Genomic DNA, 21,728 nt, shown 5'->3' with positions numbered 1-21,728 from the left:
TGAGAGCGTTGCTCTTTCTTCCACTAGATGGCAATGTTTCTCTGCGCACCAACCAGACACGCAGGCTCTCCCGCAAGGTAGCCAGTGTCCACTAGGAGGCCTCCCGGGCTCGCAGCACCTGCTCCCGACCCAAGGAGCCACCTACGTCGCGGTACAGGCTTCTACTTAGCTGGAGGAAGGAGAGGTGCTGAGGGTCCCCTGAGCCTGTGACTAAGAACTGGGGAAGCAAGGGAGTGAAAGAGGAGGGAGGGTATTTCCAGCACGCAAGCACCTCAGTGAAAACACACCGAAGCGAATGCCTTTCCCAGGGAGTATCTTTGGACCTAATTCAGGATTTGAAATGAAGCTTTCTTTCCTTCTTCCTTTATCCACTTGTCTTGGAAAGCATCTGAATAACAGGCAGTGCTGCTTTAGGTCTGAGTATGACGCAGCTGGAGGTCAATTCAGTTTACAAGATGCTCACTTCATGTCATTGCACCATTAAAAGTAATTGCAAAACCACAATTACTTTTGCACCAATGTAATAATTAAAAAACAAACATCTATCCACTCCTCAACTTCCCAGAACAGTTCTTTTGGTATTGCCTCTTTTCATGGATAGATACGTTTGGAGACAAATGTTCAAAAAATCATTCTAGCACCGCAGTAGGTACAGAGAAGTACTTGGTAGGTCCTGAAGAGGCATGGTCGGATTGCTGTATAATCACAGTGGATCATAAAAAACGACACTGCCCACCCCTATGTATACCGGGGTTGTACTTTAAAATTTGTGGATCTCAAAATACATTTTCTAATTAAAATGTTGTACATGGCTGTTAGTTTTCTGAGTTAGCCCACAATATTACTTCCTATTTTATCATGTTCCTTTATCATTTGAGTCATCTATGGTTATTATAAAAAATATAGACCAGGCACAATGGCTCATGCCTGTAATCCCAGCACCTTGGGAGGTTGAATTGGAGGATCGCTTAAGGCCAGGAGTTTGAGACCAGCCTGGGCAACACAGTGAGGCCGGATCTCTACAAAAAAAATTTAAAAGCTAGCCTGGCATGGTGGTATGGGCCCGTAGTCCTAGCTACTCAGGAGGCTGAGATGGAACGATCGCCTGAGCCCAGGAGTTTGAGGCTGCAGTGAGCTATGATCATGCCACTGCATTCCAGCCTAGGTGACATAGTGAGACTCTATCTCTATAAATAAATAAATAAATAAAATAAAATAGAGAGAAAGATATTATAATCTCCCCAAATTTCATCCCCAGATACAACCATTGTCAACATTTTTGGTACCAATATTTTTCTCTACACATTACCAAAAAGTTGTCATAATTTTAAATTCTTCACAGCAACTAGGTGCTAAAGACTTTAGGTGACCTGACTTTAGGTGACTCCTCTTGTCTGTGTTCTGCTGTCACCCATCCAAGACAATTTTTTTCTTTTTTTTTTTTTTTTTGAGACAGGGTCTCGCTCTGTTCCCCAGGCTGGAGTGCAGTGGTGCAATTTTGGCTCACCACAACCTCCGTCTCCTGGGTTCAAGTGATTCTTGTGCTTCAGCCTCTCGAGTAGCTGGGATTACAGGCATGTGCCACCACACCTGGCTAACTTTTTATATTTTTAGTAGAGACGGGGCTTCCCCATGTTGGCCAGGCTGGTCTCGAACTCCTAACCTCAGGTGATCCACCCTCCTCGGCCTCCCAAAGTGCTGGGATTACAGGCGTGAGCCACAGCACCCGGCTGGCAGAGCAATTTTTACCTGTTCTCTGAAGATTTTCCAGCTCACTCCAGGTGCCATGGTTTCTCCATTTCCTGACTGCTGAGGTGCGAGGAGGCATCATCACCAGGTTCTCAAGTATGTTCTGTGTTCTACGATGGTTTCCTGTTGTTAACCCTTTCGTCTTACTATTTCTTTGAGAGTAGAAGCCATGCTTTAGTAAGTGCTTAATAACACCTAATAAATATTTGTCGACTAGTCCATTAGTTGAAGTCTAGCCCCATAAGCCTCCGTTTTTCACCGGTAAAATGTCAGTCCCCGACTCTGTCGCTTGCCTTCACAAGCTAATATCCACACTACAGAAAAGGACCACAGAGGCAGGATTGGGCCCCAGATCAGGATAAACCATTGTGGCCAGATATATTTCAGGACAAAAGTGGGAACTTGGGTTCTTGGTTTTGGAGAGCTCATTGACTATAGAGTTCTGCAAACATTTTTGTACTTAAGTGTTGTTTTAAAGCTCAAGTTGGTTTCTCTACATGATATGGTCTTTTTCTCCCTACCATGGGAAATTAGCATTAAAAATGGTCTTAAAACATATTGAAGCCCACTTGTTTTTCATAAGGAAACATGAAAAATGTTCAGACTTCACCAGTAGTTAAACAACGCAAATGGTGACAACTTATATAATTAGCCAACCTGTTTTAAAATGAAGTTTTGCTATGCTGGTGAGGTCTTGGCAAAGTGCTACATCCAGATGTAGCCAGTTACAATGTAAGTTGGTTCAACCCTTTGAAAAGCAGGTAGCAATTCTGATCTAAGAACCATAACAATGTTTATTTATTTATTTTTTTGATCAAATAGTCCTGGGTTTTGGAATCTATCCTAGACAAAGCATCTGAAGGGAGTTGAATGCTCTGGGTTTGAATATGTTTGCTATAATCTTTATTTTTAGCATTGAAAACTGGGAAACAAGCTACTAATAACTACCACTTGTCTGGCTCTGCAGTTCAGAAGCGGCTGTCACATGTATCATTTCCTTTGATTTTACCGTGGCCCTGGGATGTAGGTGCGGTTGTGACCCTTACTTCATGGATGAAGAGGCGTGTTCAGAGTGGTTAAGGTACACAGGTCACACTGTTGGAATAAAAGCAGAACAAAGCTGAGGTTTTCTGGTTCCAGGGGCTGATCCTGCAGTATGACATCCCTTTATATTTGTGTGCAGCGACAGGATAAATGTTAACATAGGAACGTGAGTGTAAGTATCTAGTATTAACATAATTATTTTGAAAGCAACATAGCAATATTAAAAAGCACTTGGCTGAGAAAAAAGTACAAAAAAATCACATCTTTGCTGTAATTATTACATAAAATTAGATAGCCATAATACTTAAGGACTAGAAGAGAAGGGAAGAAATGAAAGTCATTGAGAGGTTTCCTCTCATTTTAGTACCGCTATGCTTATCATTTCATATTGCTGGGAACCATCTGGCACTCTTTGGCTCTTGAATGTAATCATAATTTTCTTAGGAAAAGTTATATATATAGAAACGCATTCCACCGTGTTGCACTTGCTTTGAGAACGCTAAATATAAAAGTTCCTGGAATTATAGATTCACAGAGTCGCAAAGGCCTATGAGGGAAGGGCCGGTGCTGGTGGCAGAGGGAGGCTGAGCCCAGCAGTCCCCAGCCCATGTTCTGACTGTTTCATCTCAGTGACACTTGGGAAGCAAACCTGGTGTGGAACACGGAGGGGTGGGACTTCCTTGTGAGGCTGACAAAAGAGGGCTGGGCTTGCCAAATGAAATCAGGCCTTGGGAGGGTGGAGGAGCCTCCGTTGTCCTCAGCGCCAGTGATTAAATGCCGGATTACAGGGGAAACATTCCTTCCACCTTCCCCAGGCCCCAACCTCGGCCCGTCAGGCCCATTCACAAGGCTTCTTCCCCAAAATATTGACCGGGGTGCCTTCTATTTATCACCCTTGCAGCGGACACTACAACCCACACAAAGGGGCTTCAGGAGGCTAATGAAAACCAGGTAATAGAAGAAATCAAGGGCTAACGCCTCAAAAATGCCACAGGGGCTCTGGGGCAAAGGAAAAGACATATGGTGTGAAAAGCACCTCCCAGATGCTGCCCTGCTGTCACGGTCTGCCTGTAGTTGGCACTCGGTTATTTTCTTGTGCCTTCTACTGGCCAAGCACTAATGTCTTGCTGCACATCTTAGTCTAGCTAGTTTTCTCTCTTTTCCAGACAAGACATGTCATGTTGGGTAGCGTAGTTTGCAACAGCCTGGTCATCCAACTGACCTGGATATTCGGTTCTCCTTTGTTACTAAGGCCTTGCCTTTCCAGGAGCATCCACATAGACTCTGCCAGAATGTCATCAGACTAGGCTAGTATCTTGGGCTCATCTTAATATTCCCTCAGCCTGACATACTGGATCACAGCAGTTAGGACAGAAATTTTGAAAGATTGGGGAGAGAGCTGTATGGGAATAGTGCCTGGAATAAATAGATAAACACATTTTAGAACTACTGCATAGACCTAGATGTTCATCAAAGTATTCATTTGCTTTTTAAAAGGAAAATATTATGAAGTGTCTTCAAAATAGGAGGCAGGGAGTAAACACATGCTGCAGGTGTAATAAACGAGTGACTTAGGGAATCACAACACAAACTGTCATGCCAGATTGCTTGGACTTTGTGACTTACTACCTGTGTGAACAAGCTCAGTTTCCTTGTCTGAAAAGCAGAGATAATGATGACGATAATAATGATAGTACTTGCCTCACAGGATTGCTCTGAGGATTGAAAGCATTATGTAACAAGCTCTCAGATCATCATCTGTTACAGAGTACATGCTATAAGAAGTGTGAGCTACTATTATTATTATTACTTGTTTACAGCAAATAAATCCTAGAGGTGTATTAGCAGCACCAACTTTCCTACAGAGCCAAAGAATATAGAAATGCTGGTATGGAGAGGGATAATTCTGATTCCCTTTCCTTTCCTTCCTTTCCTTCCCTTCCTTCTCTCTTTCCTTCTCCCCTTCCTTCCTTCCTTCCTTCCTTCCTTCCTTCCTTCCTTCCTTCCTTCCTTCCTTCCTTCCTTTCTTTCTTCCTTTCTTCCTTTCTTCCTTTCTTCCTTTCTTCCTTCCTTCCTTCCTTCCTTCCTTCCTTCCTTCCTTCCTTCCTTCCTTCCTTCCTTCCTTCCTTCCTTCATACTCTCACTGTCTCCCAGGCTGGAGTGCAGTGGTGCAATCTCAGCTCACTGCAACCTCTGTGTCTTGGGTTCAAGCAATTCTCCTGCCTCAGCTTCCCAAGTAGCTGGGATTACAGGTGCATGCCACTACGTCCAGCTAATTTTTTGTATTTTAGTAGAGTTGGGGTTTCATGGTGTTGCCCAGGCTGGTCTCTAACTCCTGAGCTCAGGCAATCTGCCCACCTCAGCCTCCCAAAGTACTGGGATTACAGGCATGAGCCACCGTGCCTGGCTCTGATTATTTATTTATACTATATGTCCTTAAGTACAATTCTTAAAAAAAATACCAGCACATAGAATTTAGAAGTTTATTGAAATGTAAAAATCATAGGAATGCAAGGATGGCTTGCTATTATGAAGTTTATTATCATAATTTACTATATTAATAGGTAATGGAAGAAAAAACCCATAATTGTATTTTTGTGACCCAAATAGCTTTTTTTGTCAAAATTTGACAATCATTTCTTTATTTTAAAAGTTTCAATTAGGAATAGATTCTGGACACAATAAATTAACATGTAAACATATATGCATATATTAATTGAAAAACCATCATGATGCTAAATGGCAAAATGCTAAAACCATTTTTTTCATTATTAAAGATAATATTGATCACCATGGAAACTATTTTTTAAACTGTTCTAGGAGTACTAGCCAATGCAATTAGATAAGAGAAAAAAAAAGCTATAAATATGGGGAGAAAATTATTTGCAGATTATATCATTATATATCTTTAAAATCCATATCAGTCAATTGAAAAGCTGTTAGAAATAATATGACTAAGTACCTGGTTATAAAGTTAGTTATACAAAAATTAATAGGCTTTTTCTGTACATAAATATAATGGGATGAAATTGATCAATTTCAAGTCTGATTGGCTAGATGATTTCTTTTTTCCTCTGCAAACCAGACCCCCTCTGCCTCTGAGAAGTGGTCTGTAACAGGATGAATTTCTGTTGGATCAACTGAAGTGGTGGCTTGGACAGTGAGGCAATTATTCATCAAGACATACCTTTTTTTTGCTTCTAATTACCTGCTGGCAGGAACTAAAAATGTGTCTGTTGTATGCATGCCATGTGTGTGAAATTAGAGTCTTTGAAGTTGTTCAAATAAAGAACGTAGTTGTAGGGAGATATAAAGAGAAGCCAAAAGAAGCAAAGTTTATCTGCCTTCACACTTCACCCATCTGTTAACCCAGCTGAGACACATTTTCTTGTAGCATTAGTATTTTATGCACTGTTTTTCTTGATGTAGTAACAGATTTAATTAATTCTTTATGGTAATAGACCCCTTGTATCCATAAAGAAAGAACATATTCCATCATTACCTTAATATCATGTCTAATACAGAGTGGCAGTACAATCAGAAAGTTATTTCTCAGACCACTAAATTTATTCATAAACATTAAACAGTGTGTATTACTTTTAAACTTACTTTTGATCTGCTGTCAAATCTAAGAAGTTGTTTTGTTACGATTAACTCTATATAATAGTTAATTTTTTCCTCTAAAATATGTTTTAAAGGCTGAAGCTGTATTTGACATCATTTTTGAAGCTAAGTGATTTATTCTTTTTTATTCGCCACTGTCAAATATACATATTTGAAGATATGTACAGTAATACCATTTTCAAGCACTAGCTAGTTTAAGGAGCATAGAGCATGGTAAGTGATATAAAACTTCATTCACCCATAAACCCCAAACCCCTAGTACTGAATGCTCACATATATCATCCTTACTATCAGAGAAATTCTGTTTATAACATATATGCTGAGTTCGAGACCAGCCTGGGCAACATGGCCAAACCCCATCTCTATGAAAAAATACAAAAATCAGCCGGGTGTGGTGGTGCACCTGTAGTCCCAGCTACCTGGGGGGCTGAGATGGGAGGATAACCTGAGCCCTGGCAGGTTAAGGCTGCAGTGAGCCGTGATTGTGCCACTGCATTCCAGCCGGCGTGACAGAGTGAGACCCTGTCTCAAAAAAAAAAAACAAAAGAGAAAAGCGTTCAGCTTTCTGCTTCCTACACGTATGTCACCACATAAACAAAGGAAAGTGAGACTCAAGTTTACCATAAAAGAATCCTTCACTGGAAGCAAACCCTCAACTGTTTTAGAAAAATGAGTTAATTATCATTATTATCTTGCTAAAAGGGTTCTTTATTTCATCACAGGAACCTTCTACTAACCTCCTTTAGTCTAAAAAAGCTCTAATTTATACAAATTAAATGTATAGATCAATTTGATCCCTATAGTTTATCCATCCAACAATTTTTTTGATTAAAATTTTTATGGCAGATAAATCTTTACTTCCCTTATTTCTACCTCCTGTATTGAGTGCTCAATCAACTTTTAAATAAATTATCACATGTACATATACATAAGATTACTTAACATTCCTATGCTGAATTTTGAATTTCTTTCATTTGTTCGTTCATTATTCCATCCAACAAATATGGATTGCAAACCTACTACATGGCAAGCCCTGGGGTTATGGCAGTGAACAAAATTCTTGTCCTCATACAGTTTATATTCTGATTTGGTGGAGGTGAGAAACTGGTGACCTTAAAATTAAAATCAATCAGATGCTGAGTTTGTTATTAAAAAAGAAAAGAGAGCTCAGGTTAAATATACGTACTAGCAAATCTAAATCTTTCTTGGAAGTAAGACTTGGTACTAGTCTCTCCATTATCAATCATTTGGGCATTCTGTGATGATTTTATTATGTCCTTCATTGCATTGCACAAATGGAAAAAAAATTATCTCTTCCAATTGCTGCTCCCTTCTGAAGAGTCCTTCATGGGAGCAACAAGCAGCTGATTTGCCATCAGCTTTGTACCCGTGTAGGGGCTATTTTGGCAACAGCATATGCTTTGGTGTCAGAGTAACTGACCTTAGAATCTTAGCTCTTACTATGATATTGGGCTAGTTACTTGATTTCTCTGAGCCCATTCTTCCATCTGCTAAACAGGCATATTAATCCTCCTTTAAAGGAGTATCATTCAGATTAATGAAATAATTGGTATATGGTACCTGGCAGGTGGGGCTCCCCTACCCAAGGTCCCCATTTAGTGGCAGAGCCAGGATTTTAGATCCTACATCACCTCCCTCTGGTGCCTGTCCTTATCTCATACCAAGTTTACATTTAATAATCTCTGGTGATTTTACTCACATGACAAGACAATAGATATTCATCATTTATTAAGAAGACATTGAACTCTGTGCTGTGCTGCCTCTTTGACCTCTCTGGGCCAAAAATGAGGGATTTGGATGAGGGTCCAGGGTCTCTTTTAACCATGCACTTCTATGACTCTAGGCAGGGTGGCCAACCATTTGATTTGCCTGGGACTCAGTGGTTTCCCTGGACAGGGACTCTCAGTACTAAAACTGGGAAAGTCAGAGAAAACTAGGATGGTTGCTCACCCTAACTCCAGGATTCTTCTGCATTTGGTTTATTCTGTCACCTTCCCTGATATACCTCTGAATACCTAAGATTGGACATAATCCTGCAAAAGAATTCAAACATCAAGTTAGCAAACAGAGCTGCAGCCATGTGGCCTTTCCACCTCTTCCTTCATTCTTTCTTCTGCCTTTGCAATTTCCTATCTGGGTGCTGTTTTGGGAAACTGTTTTTAATCATTCATTGCTATGGTTTTAGTTTTGGTAGCTAGCCAGAGAGCAGCTGATCAGCCATGTCAGCAGACTAAGGAACACTCACAGAGATTTTCTTCTCTGCAAGGCTTGATGTCTCCGTTTACCTTGGGAAGAAAGCAGAATGTTCACAATCTCACCGCCTCTAGTCTCTCTAGTGAATGTAAAGGCAAGTTCCTTCTCCCACTCCTCCTCTGCCTCTTCATTTTTATTCTCCTTCTCATTATTATTATCATTACTACCAAAAGGCAGTCACCTCTAGGGGAACAACGACCAAAGGAGAACCTCTCCGAGCACCATGTTTTGATGCTGATCGGAGGCTGCACACCTTGCAACCGCTCCCTGGTGGGAAGACGGGCTCTGCCAGCCCCAGCTGAGATATCACTTAACAGTGCGGGCTCTTCAGGGGCAGGGCCAGCTCAACATGTTTACAAGATGTGTAGCTATTAGCAACATCCTACAGCTCAGCTAATTAACGGGGAGAGTGCCTGATGAAGCCCGGCTCTAAAGAGGACCAAATTGCATCAGTGTTTGGGCTTTAAATTGATACCAAAAAATAAATAACTCACCGCAGGTGTTTCGAGTTGCATCTTCCCCCAGCAGGTTGGTTGTTTTCAGTCGCATCTTTCCCCAGCAGGTTGGTTGTTATGCTTCAGCTACCACAGATCCCAAGGTGGCCCAAATGCCAGGGTTACAAGTTTATTAAGGTCATTTAAGTTGGTTACGTGTAGCCATTATTTTAGCTGAGTGGTTAAGATCATACACGGTCAGTCATATGGTTTGGACCTGCGTCCTCACCAAATCTCATGTCAAATAGTAATCCCCAGTGTTGGAGGTGTGGTCTGAATCATGGGTGCTCATGAATTCTCATAAATAGTTTAGCACCATCCCCATGATGCTGTCCTCAGTATAGTGGGTGAGTTCTGGTGAGATCTGGTTGTTTAAAAGTGTGGAGCACCTTCCCCCGCTCTCTCTTGTTCCTAGTCCAGCCATGTGATGTGCCTGCTTTCCACTGCCCACCATCATTGGAAGTTTTCTGAGGCCTCTGTAGAAGTTGAGCAGATGCCAGCATCATGTTTCCTGTACAGCGTGCAGAACTGTGAGCCAATCAAAACTCTTTTGTTTGAGACGGAGTCTCACTCTGTCACTCAGGCTGGAGTGCAGTGGTGCGATCTCAGCTCACTGCAAACTCTGCCTCCCAGGTTCAAGAAATTCTCCTGCCTCAGCCTCCTGAGCAGCTGAGATTATAGGTGTCTGCCCCCACGCCAGGCTAATTTTTGTATTTTTAGTAGAGATGGGGTTTCACCATGTTGGTCAGGCTGGTCTTGAACTCTTGACCTCGTGATCCACCTGCCTCCGTCTCCCATAGTGCTGGGATTACAGGCGTGAGCCACCGTGCCTGGCCTCAAAACTCTTCTTTGTAAATTATCCATTCTTGGGTATTTCTTTTTCTTTTTTTGGACAGTAAGTAGGATTTATTGGTGAATATTAAGAGGGGGCAGCACAGTGGAAGCCCTCATGAGTGCAGGGCCTATCACTTGTCCAGAGGGCCACAACTGGGATGTACTTGACCCCACAGCCATCTGGGATGAGCCACTTCTCAGCCACCATGTCTTCAAATTCATCCGCATTGAACTTGGTGAAGCCTCATTTCTTTGAGATGCGGATCTTCGGGGCAGCCAGGGAACTTGAATTTGGCCCTGCGCAGGGCCTCAATCACATGCTCCTGGTTCTGCAGCTTGGTGTAGATGGACATGATAACCATGGTACAATGTGAACCCTGGCCACAGTGCCCTGGGGCTTTCCAAAGGTACCTCGCATGCCTGTTTGGAGCCTACATTGGGGTAGTGCAAGGTCAGAGACATGAACATCCATGTGAAGGGCCTGTCTCCAAGGTCCCTTAGAGCAACCCATACAAGAAACAGGCTGCATACACTACCAAAGAAGCAGCTGTTTGCAGTCATTGCACACCTGGCCCCCATGAGGAAAAGAACTCACTCAGCTTAATTGGCTGCAGATCGGGTATTTCTTCGCAGCAATGTGAGAACAGACTAATACAGTCGCCAACCCCCGTGAATCCTATACCAGGAGTCACCTCATCCTGCCACAGCTAAGGACATGATCTAAGTCTTGTCTCAGATGAGCTCAGTCTCCACTCTGTGGCACACATGTTTTCCTTTAAAATGTCCCTGTTATTCAAGCAGGAATGAAATATTTCTCTCACTTTTCTGGTTGAAGTCTTTCCATGCTGAATTTTCTTAATCAGACCAGTAGGTGAGTTCCATTTCTTATAAAATCTTCCTTTTACTAATAATCTCTTCAACAAATAATGACCTTAGCAATTGTTGACACAACTTCCTCTATTTGAAGTTTTAAAGGTTTCGTTTGGTTAAGAAAAGTAACTTGGAATTTTGAGGTCACTTCTATTGCTACTCATGGATTGAACTGTCCTGGCTACCTAGTGGTTTATTGCTTTTTGCCCACTGCTAGGAAGGAGGTTCCCAGTGTTGGAGGTGTGGCCTGGTGGGAGGTGATTGGCTCATGAGTGCTCATGAATTCTCGTAAGTGGTTTAGCACCACCCCCTCGATGTTATCCTCAGGATAGTGAGTGAGTTCTGATGAGACCCGGTTGTTTAAAAGTGTGTAGCCCCTTCCCCTTCTCTCTCTTGTTCCTACTCCAGCCATGTGATGTGCCTGCTTTCCACCGTGTGCCATCACTGGAAGTTTTCTGAGGCCTATGCAGAAACCTAGACATGGTAGAACCCATGTCTATTTTATGAAGGGTAAAATAGCACCCCTACGATACTGTATCATCCTGCCAGAGTTTAATAAATTAGGGTAAAAACCAGGATTTCCCAACTCTCAAGGTAAAAGGCTGTGTTATTTGTGAGGTATTATTAGTAGGATGATTTTACCAAGGCGTCTGGGTTTATTCTCAGTGTAGAGGAGATTCCTGTATCCACTGGAAAACTGACCAGGCACTATCTAAGATCCTTTCCCGGGTAGAGAACATGCCAGCACCAGTGGCTACTCTTGGACAGAAGGGGAAGGTCAGTAGTCAGCTGACAAGACTTTGACTTTTATTTTTATCCCCTTTAGTAGATTTTGAAAAATGAAGGTCATGTCTTGCTGTTGAATAATAATCATAATATCTTTTATTTATTTTTTATTTTTGTTTTTATTTTTGAGACAGTCTTGCTCTGTCGCCCAGGCTGAAGTGCAGTGGTGCTGTCTCAGCTCACTGCAACCTCTGCCTCCTGGGTTCAAGCAATTCTGGTGCCTCAGCCTCCCAGGTAGCTGAGATTACAGGCACCTGCCACCACGTGTGGCTAATTTTTTTTTTATTTTAGCAAGACTGGGTTTCACCACATTGCTCAGGGTGATCTTGAACTCCTGAGCTTAAGTGATCCTTCTGCCTTGGCTTCCCAAAATGCTGGGATTACAGGCAAGAGCTACTGCATCCAACCAATAATAGCATCTTTTTTCAGGCTGGGATTCAAATGTTCCCTTAGTTCTCTTAGTTGTGTTTACCTCTGAGCAGACATAGAAGGGGGCTGTGGACTTAGGGCTGCCCCCTAGGAATGGTGGCAACTGTGTGGTCAGAAGTGACAAAGGGTCACATAGTAACCAGAAGGTGGGAGGTGACCCATGGCATCTCCACACCTGCATGAAGGCTGGTCAAGCCTTCTTGGTTTGGGGGCACTTTGAGGGGATAAGAGTTGCAGTTGGAAGAGAGGAATTTGGCTCAGGTGACCTGCCAGCTATGACATTCCTTTCATGCTGAGCTCACAGGGGCGCTGCGAGGTTTGCTATTCACTAATCGCACGTTGGCTAATCCATCACGTTCATGGAGCAAAGGTCAGCCACATACATGCAAAATAGCAACCAAACATTGCTCCTAGTATTGCCTAATGACTTTCTCTTGAAAGTCAGACTTGGGCTGGCCTCACCTTCCAGTATCATCTAACTGGTGCATCACAAACTACGAGGGTTCTACTGGAGCCACCAGAGGCTGACACAGTTGCCCTTCATTGACTCCTCTACAAAGCTCTGTCCTGTGTCTCTCCTGAGAACATCCTCTCCCCCTCCAGCAGGTCTTCTAGCCACATGTCTTGCCTTGATTCTTGCCTTGATTCTAAAACCATCCCCAGTCTGCTTTTGCCTAATAGAGAGGGAGAAAAGTCTATTCCTTTTTTTTTTTCTTTTATTCCTCCTCCTGCTCTAGCTTTTTTTGAGTCAGGGTCTTGCTTTGTCACCCAGGCTGAAGTGCAGTGGAGCAATCATAGCTCACTCACTGTAGTCTTGAACTCCTGGACACAGCCTTCCTCTCATGGCAGCCTTCCAAGTAGCTAGGACTGTAGATACATGCCACTATACCCAGCTAAGTTTTTATTAAACATTTTTTATAGAGACAGGGTCTGGTCTCAAGCTCACTGCAGGCTGGTCTCAAGCTCACTGCAGCTTCAAACCCCGGTCTCTAGTCATCCTTTCACCTCGGCCTCCCAAAGTTCTGGGACTATAGGCATGAGCCTCTGTATCCTTTGGAAAGTCAGTTTCTAAGAGCTCAGCATCCATCCAGGTGGGAGAGGTGAACATAGGCGTCTCTCCTCTGTGATCACTGCCACTGCAATGGGAGAACAGGAAAAGATGGCAGTTGATTTCTGTCCTTTCATCATGAGTCCATCTACTCTCCTTCCCGTCTCACATCCTGCCCTTGCCTCCAACGACAACGTTATCAAGCCTGCAATTAAAAGCAACCACTTTTATGAGTCACTGTTTTGCAAAAGCAAATACCCTCAATATGTTGATTTAGAAGGTTTCAGGGGAGCCACCATGAGGCCACTTGTGCAATGCCAGGCTAACTACTTTTGAAAGAGGACCATATGCTGCCTTTACAACATCCCTTTGGTGTTTAATTTGATGAGACAATGTGCCACAATCAGCTGTGAGGACAGCAGCCGTGATTGATGGAGAGTGACTCACGTGGTCTGACTCTGATTTCAATATCACCGTGCTAATCCCATTATTCGCTTGAGTTGGCTTGTTTTGGGCTACCTTAAAAAAGTTGTTTCTTTAATGGTCAAATTGCCGTGAGGTCTGGAAGATTTAATGTATCATAAAACTCATTAAATAACCAGCCTGGCAGCCCACACTACTGGGTAGTGTGCTAGCATATGGGAGATCCAAGCTGAAGACTCCAGCATTCATTTCAGTGCCACCCAGTCAAAGCCTCAAGGGACAAGTCTGGAGTGTGTGTTCTAAGCCAGCATTCCTCCAACTTTCATGGGCGCGTGAATCATCGGAGTGCTTTATGAAAGTGCAGATTCTGATTCAGCAGTTGTGGGGCCTGAGATTCTGCATTGCTGACAAGTTGACGTCCATTCTTCTGGTCCAAGGCCCACACTTCGAACACTAGTGAACATTCACTAGAGGATCTTGTGAATATCCATTGACAGCAGCTAACACTTATGAACCACAAGACTGTGTTGTAAGTACTGTATATGTGTCTGCTTATTTAATCTTTACTTTTAACCTCACGAGGGAGATATTATTATCACCTCCAGCTTCTAGATGAAGAATTAAATAATTGAATACCTAAGTGAATAAACTAGATAACTGAGGTCAAAACCGTGTCCCCTGGCTGTACAGCCTCTTTGTTTTTTGTTTTTGTTCTTCCCAACCTCAGCATTACGTTCCTTTTCACATAAGACTTCGTGCTCCAACCCCATTTTTAGTTAGAGAATGGTAGCTCTTGTGTAGATCTGCCACGGGCTTGTACTGGGTAAAACGATGCAATCCATCTTGGGGGCTTTAGACTTCTCTTTCTGGATCCCTTTCTCTAAAAGATAATCTTTACCACACCAGGGTACCACTAATACTGAATCAAAGCAATATGTAGCCAAGCCATGAACGGCTGATATCCTAACCTGAGCCTTGCCTGGTAGTGGCAGCCGTCTTAGCCTCTCTGGTGCTTTATGTTGAATGGGTGCTCGGGATGAAGGGACTCTGGCAGCCCTCCCAGAAAGGGAATAGCAAAAGAGAAAACAAACACCTTCTAGAGGCTTCTGGAGAACTTAGGGAATCCTAGAAAACCTGTGTAAGGTAATGCAAATACATTTCTCCTCCCATCTGTTTTAATTGGCACTCCTGCTCACCATTCATTTCACCCTGGGGCCATGGTTTGAGTACAGTTTTCTCAAATCAATAGATTTTTTAATGTGAAAAATGTATTTTTGATGTTATATTTTAAAAGATTTAAGGTAACAATAGGTTATTTTGTTTTCGGGGTTTTTTTTTCTGCTTATTTTACTTCATAAGTAACAAAACAACAATAACCATGACCTAGACATTTAACTGGAAAAAAGGTAGACTTAGTAATTAACTTCTAAAAATAGATCTCACAAATTCATAAACATGCCTAAAAGGCAAAAAGTACTGAACCAATGTCAGTTCAGAAAACGCACTGAACCCACACAAATGCCCCATTTTATACAGATAAAGTAAGAGTTATGTGTCAAAAGATAAACCAGGTTACAGCATTACAGCCTTTCCTTTAGAATGAATGTGCTGAAAGGGAAGAACGTTACTACACTGGTGATCAGGAGGCCTGAGTTTTTTTGTTGTTGTTGTTTTTGTTTTTGTTTTTGAGATGGAGTCATGCACTGTTGCCCAGGCTGGAGTGCAGTGGTGCGATATCAGCTCACTGCAAGCTCTGCCTCCTGGGTTCACGCCATTCTTCTGCCTCAGCCTCCCGAGTAACTGGGACTACAGGCGCCCGCCACCATGCCCGGCTAATTTTTTTTTGTACTTTTAGTAGAGACGGGGTTTCACCGTGTTAGCCAGGATGGTCTCGATCTCCTGACCTCGTGATCCGCCCACCTCAGCCTCCCAAAGTGCTGGGATTACAAGTGTGAGCCACTGTGCCTGGCCAGGAGGCCTGAGTTTTAACCCCATGTTAATTTGAACCTCAGCTTCCTCATCTGTAAGATGAGGTAGACTGGCATCCAGACCTGATGTTAGATGAATTAAGCCTCACTGGGGGATGCAACACCAGCCTGAGGTTTACCGATGGGATAGCTCATTCAGCCACAACTATCACCCTCTGTTTTCCACTGGACTTTGAGATGCATCATAAAACACTAGGATTTTTCTGCTTCAGCCAGTTGCAATTGCTCAGAAACCTCATAAGAATATAGATTCCTTTTTTATTTTTTTTTGAGACAGGGTTCCCCAGGCTGGAGTGCAGTGGCACAATCATGGCTCACTGCAGCCTCAAACTCCCCAGGCTCAGGTGATCCTCCCACCTCAGCCTCCCAAGTAGCTTGGAGTACAGGTACTTAGCACCATGCCCGGCTACTCTTTCTATTTTTTGTAGAGACAGGGTTTCACCATGTTGCCCGGAATGGTCTCGAACTCCTTGGCTCAAGGGATTGTCTGCCTCAGCCTCCCACAGTGCTGGGATTACAGGCATGAGCCAGCGCACCTGGCCACTATTTATTCTTTTTTTTTTTTCATAAGGAAAATATTTACATATATTTGATTGCTGGACTAGGCATTGTGTAACACATAAATTATCCATTATAATAACAGCATGAGATACTGTTCTTCCCATTTTACAGATGGGATGAGGAAGCTCAAAGAGGTTAAGAGACCTGCCCATGGTCACTGGGAGACTGAAGCTTTACCACCATGAAAAGCTATCCATGAAGGTCAACGGCATTTCCCTCCGCAGAGACCTGTGCGCCATGCCCATCCCTTCCTGCTAATGATGCAGCTTGCTTGCTTGCTTGCTTTATCCTCAGCTCTTTTTTAGAGCAGGAAGGCTTTGTATTTTAGCCTATAGTGTGCTATTAACAATGCTTTCCATCAGCAGCCTTTGTTTCTCATAAGGAGAAAGACAATAAGCAGCCTTAAGTATTTATTCATTTCTCTTCAACTCTTGCATGGAACTTAGGTCAGCTTTAGTCTTACTCCCCTCTGCATTGTTTGTAATCTTGTGGATTGTGTGGAGAAGTCTACCCCAAACAGATGACCTGATTACTGAAACCCCTGCATTTTCTATGGTTTTCCATTGTAAGGGAATCACTGCACTGTAAAAACCATAGGAAAATGCCATTTCTCTAAGCATATTTCTCCAAAAAGATTTCACCAAACATATGCATTTTCTTAACCTGAAGTTCTTCATCAGTCCTGGCCTCTGTCTTTGAAATGCCCAAAATGTGATGATGTAGGAAAAAGAAATTTTGGGTTGATGGGAAAGGAATGGATTTTAGAGGAAGACGTTTGCAAAGTTCTGGGAGTGGTGAGGAGAAATGGGAAATGGAGGGAGACCACTTGGGTCTGTTCTGTGTGCAGCCATAGTGTTGTTTGCTATTGAGTTGTTTGTAACTTTCTCTCCCATTCCCATCCTGAGATTTAAATGACCAATTTTGGCATAAGGACTCACAGGTGCAGAACATTCTATAGGCTTGGACGACTTCATAAAAAACGATTCAATCATATCTGGGACGAAGGCTGTCCCACTTATTCTCTCTAGCAGCCTAATGCTCTTGCTTTATTCAGATTTCCAATAGCAACTGTCATTGACTTTGTACACTTATGCGTTAAGATTGTACTTATTGTTTGGAACTCTTAATGCTGCAAATACCCGTGCAAGACTTAGGCACTGATAAGAGAAAAGGTTTTAAGGAATGTTTGAATTAACTCATAACTGCTACTTGCAAAGCTTCCAAAAGGTCTGATTTTTAAAAATTGTCTTTAGCATATGTAGAAAGATGTGATCATGAACTCACTGAAATATAAGAGCAACTCCTAGTATTATAAGGAGTTTGGCTACCCTGGGAATGCATTTTATAAAGAAGAAAACAGTTATTAATTCAAAGACATTGGGTCATGCTCGAAGTTGAAAAAATTCTTGTCTATTACCGTTTTTCATTTGTGTTCCCTAGAATTCAACAAAAATATATGCTGTCACTCCTGTCCCTGTCTACTGCTCTGCCTCAGTTATGATATAGCAGAGAGTTACGTAACCTAACCCAGACTAAAAATTATCACCACATTGAGAAATCACCTGGCAAAAGTATTTACTTTCTTTCCTACAGAACTTTCTCTCTCGGTGATTTTTGCGTTAGTTTACTTTAGTCACAAAATGATGCAAACCAACAAGGAAAACTAAAATGGTTTTTATCTAATGTACATATAATTGCCTCTGAAAAAGTTTCAGAAATCTCAGTGACCCATTGTGTTGTTATAACCTGTTTTAAGCAACAGGTACTAAAATGAATAGAAATGAACATTTTTGGTCTCTCTCCTTCCCCCTCTGCTCCCTATCGTTTAAAATCACGTATCTTACATTAATTCCATTAGATTTTCAGCTGCTTTTCAAGAAGCAGGGTGTCCGAGCAGAACAAAATGTTTCCTGCCAAACAATGGTTCTGCTTAATTTGATGCCTTAAGCAAAATCCCAACAATATTCCATGAGACCATTACACACTATTTTATCCTTTTCTTTTCTTTTTTTTAATGTTTCACTTGCAGGAGTGGGGAGGGGAGGGGGAAAGGCTAAAACAAACTAATTTTTGGTCATTTTATTCCTTTCGCAAACAGTTTGAAGACTAACCAATTTGTACTTACAAATCTGGGGCATTAGCAGACGGGGATCCGAAATCCTCATGCATGCAAGCAGTAACTGTTTGTATGCCAAGCTGTTTGTAAGCCTGATTTGACAGGAGAGAGCTATTCATTCTTTTGTCAACTGTCAGTCTAAAAACGTTAACCTGCCTGGGTCCCGGGGTATGGGAGCGCTAAATCTTCCGTCCTACCACTGTATAATGAACAGACTGTTTCATTAGTGGGACAATTCACTCGACAAATCCAGCCCAAACAACTTATTTCACAATTTGTGAGCAGAATTAAATTTCGGGGGAGTCGCAAGAAGGGGGCGGGAGGGGAGGAGGGGGAGTAGGTGAGCGGCACACAATATACCGAGGGATCAATGCGTTGGGATAAGTGTTCCAGGCAATTTTGCTGGCAGTTGCGGGCTGAGGCTCGCAGGACCGCCGCATGCAGATCAGCGGATTAGGGGCACCGCAGCATTAGGTCAAGTGTCTCGAGGGGAGCTGATAAACACCCCAAACCTGACAACAGATTTTTCTTTCTTCCTGCACCACTTGTTAAGTGTCAGAGCAAATCTTTTGAATGGCAGTGGAGTTTACTTAGAGGCCCTTTCTTCAAGAAGACACTCTATCCATTTTCTGAAGCCCATTCCAGGCTGCCTCAGGAATAAATTTGCCCCGCATCTCACACACACACAAAAAACGTCTTTTTCCTCCACATCTTGACTATAAGCCTTTGTCTCAAGGTGTGTGAACCAGAACAAAAATCCACATCAAGAGCCCCTAAGGTTTCAGAGCCTCTGGATTTAGCTTTAATACAAATTAAACACTTTGAAGATTACACAAATACTTTTTTTTTTTTTTTTTTTTGGTCACAGAAAAGTCTCATTTTAAACATTACCAATGTATGGATTCTGTTAAATGAAAAAATTTTAAGCAGCAAAGGGTCATAGAATGACTTGATCTTAACAATATCCTATATGTACATTGCTGGTAATTCAAACAGAGTAAAGAGCCAGCATGCTGTACCTCTTACAACTTAAGAATCCCAAACAGGAGAAGCCAGCCATGCTTATTGTATTAAGTTGTATCTCTGTGTTAACTCAAAGTGCATGATAGAAAATCTGTGTTGCAACATTAAAAATGTGCTTACTAGGTTTGAGCAGAGAAGTTTGTTTTCACTTTGAGATGTTCTAAAATGTCTAAATAGCCTCAAATGTTTGAGGGCTCTTTGTCGCAGCTGGTTTTGCCTTATGGTTTTGTTTTTTATTTCTTTTGGCTGTTTAATTTTTGATTTGGTACAGTGTGCAAATCTAATGTGAAGTTTTCAAGTGACCACTGTCAGAATGATCAAGTAGGAAAGTCCTCTGAATATTAGCATGTCATTTTCCCAGACATGTGAACTGGAGCCATTTTGGGCAATCGGTTTGAAGATATTTTCCTTTTAATAAGTATTTTCTATCAAATAGAGTCTTATGGAAAATAAAATAAGTGTTTTGGGTATATTTTTATAATACTTTTTTGAATTTTGGTAGTGGAAAATATGTTACTGAAGTACTGAACAATATTTCTGTGCTGGACCAACACTATGAAAATTATTTCAATATTATTGATTTCTATTGCTAACTCCACCTACTCCATAGAGAATATTTAATCAGGCAAACTAGTACTTAGGCCAAAAATGCTTCTTATTCTCCCTTTTCCACCAGAAAATTTTGCAGAATTAGAGCTACTATACGTTCTAGTAGTTACATCTTTGGTGTCCGAGGATCTCAACACTAAATGGAACCATTACAGGACATTCTACACTCACTCTACACTGCCGGATTCCTGTTATAGGAAGAGATTCACTATTCTTTACCTCATTTTCACCATTTTTTAGGAAAGAAAAATGTACTGTATTTCACTGTGCTGAATGCAACTGCCAATCAAGATAGTCTGCAGCCTAACTGTGGACCTTGATGATTTCGCATGTTCTGTGGAAGAATTTCTCCCCCACCTCCAATGACTATGGCATTCCTTGGGAAAGTTTGCTTGGTATTTACTTTCCCCAAACAGGTCCCAAGCTGACCAAACACACAAACAAAAACAAAAATAAACAAACAAACAAAAAACACAACAACCAGTTAGCCAGGCTGTTCCAATGGCCCACTGAGTTCCATGATAGCAAGAATTGTATGAATAATAATGGGACACACGATCCCATGCAGCCTCGCAGAGAGCTCAGACTAATCACCCGGAAATTCTGCTTCATCACAGTCCTTTCTCTTGCCATAAAATGGCTTGGGCTCTGTCTTTGCTTCCACATCATTTAAGCCTTTCTGCCCATCCTCTAGCAATCCCATCCCTGGGGCCTCTGCCGGTCGCTATGCTGGGGCTCCCCAGGGCTCCTCAAGAGGCTCTGTCAGCTCCATCCTAGAGGCCTCTTTGCAGCACCAGATGAAGTCCACACCTCCTCTTGTAGGATGTTCAAACAGCACAGGCCAGAGTAAGGATCAAAGCAAAAGTCATCCTAAATTCGCCACCAAGGGATACCACTGCCAATAAACAGGACACTTCTTTTCCGGATGTCTATGCATTTATACATCTTGTCCAATAACAATGGTACCATAGCATGCATACCATTTTATTTTATTTTATTTTATTTGTATAAATTTATGGGTGCAAGGGGAATTTTGTTGTATAGATAGGTTGTGTAGTGGTGAAGTCAAGGCTTTTAGTGTATCCCTCATGCAAATAAGGAATATTGTACCCATTAATTAATATCTCATCATCCACCCCCTCCCACCCATACATACCATTTTATAAATAGCTTGTTTTAGCCAACAATATGTCATGAAGGTTTTTTCTTATTTCACTGACTCTATATCTTCATATTCCTTTTTTTTTTTTTTTTTGAGATGGAGTTTTGCTCTTGTTGCCCAGGTGGGAGTGCAATGGCACAAACTTGGCTCACTGCAACCTCTGCCTCCCGGGTTCAAGCAATTCTCCTGCCTCAGCCTCATGAGTAGTTGGGATTACGGGCATGCACCACCATGCCCAGCTAATTTTTTGTATTTTTAGTAGAGACAGGGTTTCATCATGTTGGCTAGGCTGGTCTCGAACTCCTGACCTCAGGTGATCCACCCACCTTGGCCTCCCAAAGTGCAGGGATTACAGGTGCCTGGCCCATATTCCTTTTTAAAGACACCAATATGGGCAGGCACCATGCCTGGCCCATATTCCTTTTTAAAGACAGCATCAGAGTTCAATAGATACTCCTTAATTATATAATTAATCCCTTTTGTGGGCCTTTTGGTGGGGGGGTGCCCATTTTTTTCTTATTAGAAAGAAAGCTGAAACCAGTGTGTTGTACAAATAACTTTTGTGTACTTCTCTGGTTAGCTCTTTAAGATAAAGGCTTAAAAGCATTGTTAGGTCAAAGGATATATATGTTTTCACATATGTAGTTAAGTTGATCTCCGGAAATTTATCATATTATGGTAATCTTGTCAGCTG

General features: G+C 42.0%; 1 non-coding gene across 1 annotated transcript; it reads right to left on the bottom strand.

Moving 5' to 3' along the window:
- Positions 1 to 10,498: 10,498 nt before the first annotated feature.
- Positions 10,499 to 10,633, bottom strand: LOC114677222 (small nucleolar RNA SNORA70). Its single transcript, XR_003728513.1, has one exon. It is a non-coding gene; the product is annotated as a small nucleolar RNA SNORA70 (small nucleolar RNA).
- Between the last annotated feature and the right edge of the window lie 11,095 nt (positions 10,634 to 21,728).

The sequence above is a fragment of the Macaca mulatta genome, chromosome 3 (assembly GCF_049350105.2).
Source record: "Macaca mulatta isolate MMU2019108-1 chromosome 3, T2T-MMU8v2.0, whole genome shotgun sequence".
Lineage (NCBI taxonomy): Eukaryota > Metazoa > Chordata > Mammalia > Primates > Cercopithecidae > Macaca > Macaca mulatta.
The sequence above is the reverse complement of the archived record's forward strand: the minus strand, read 5'-3'. Positions and strand labels throughout refer to the sequence as shown.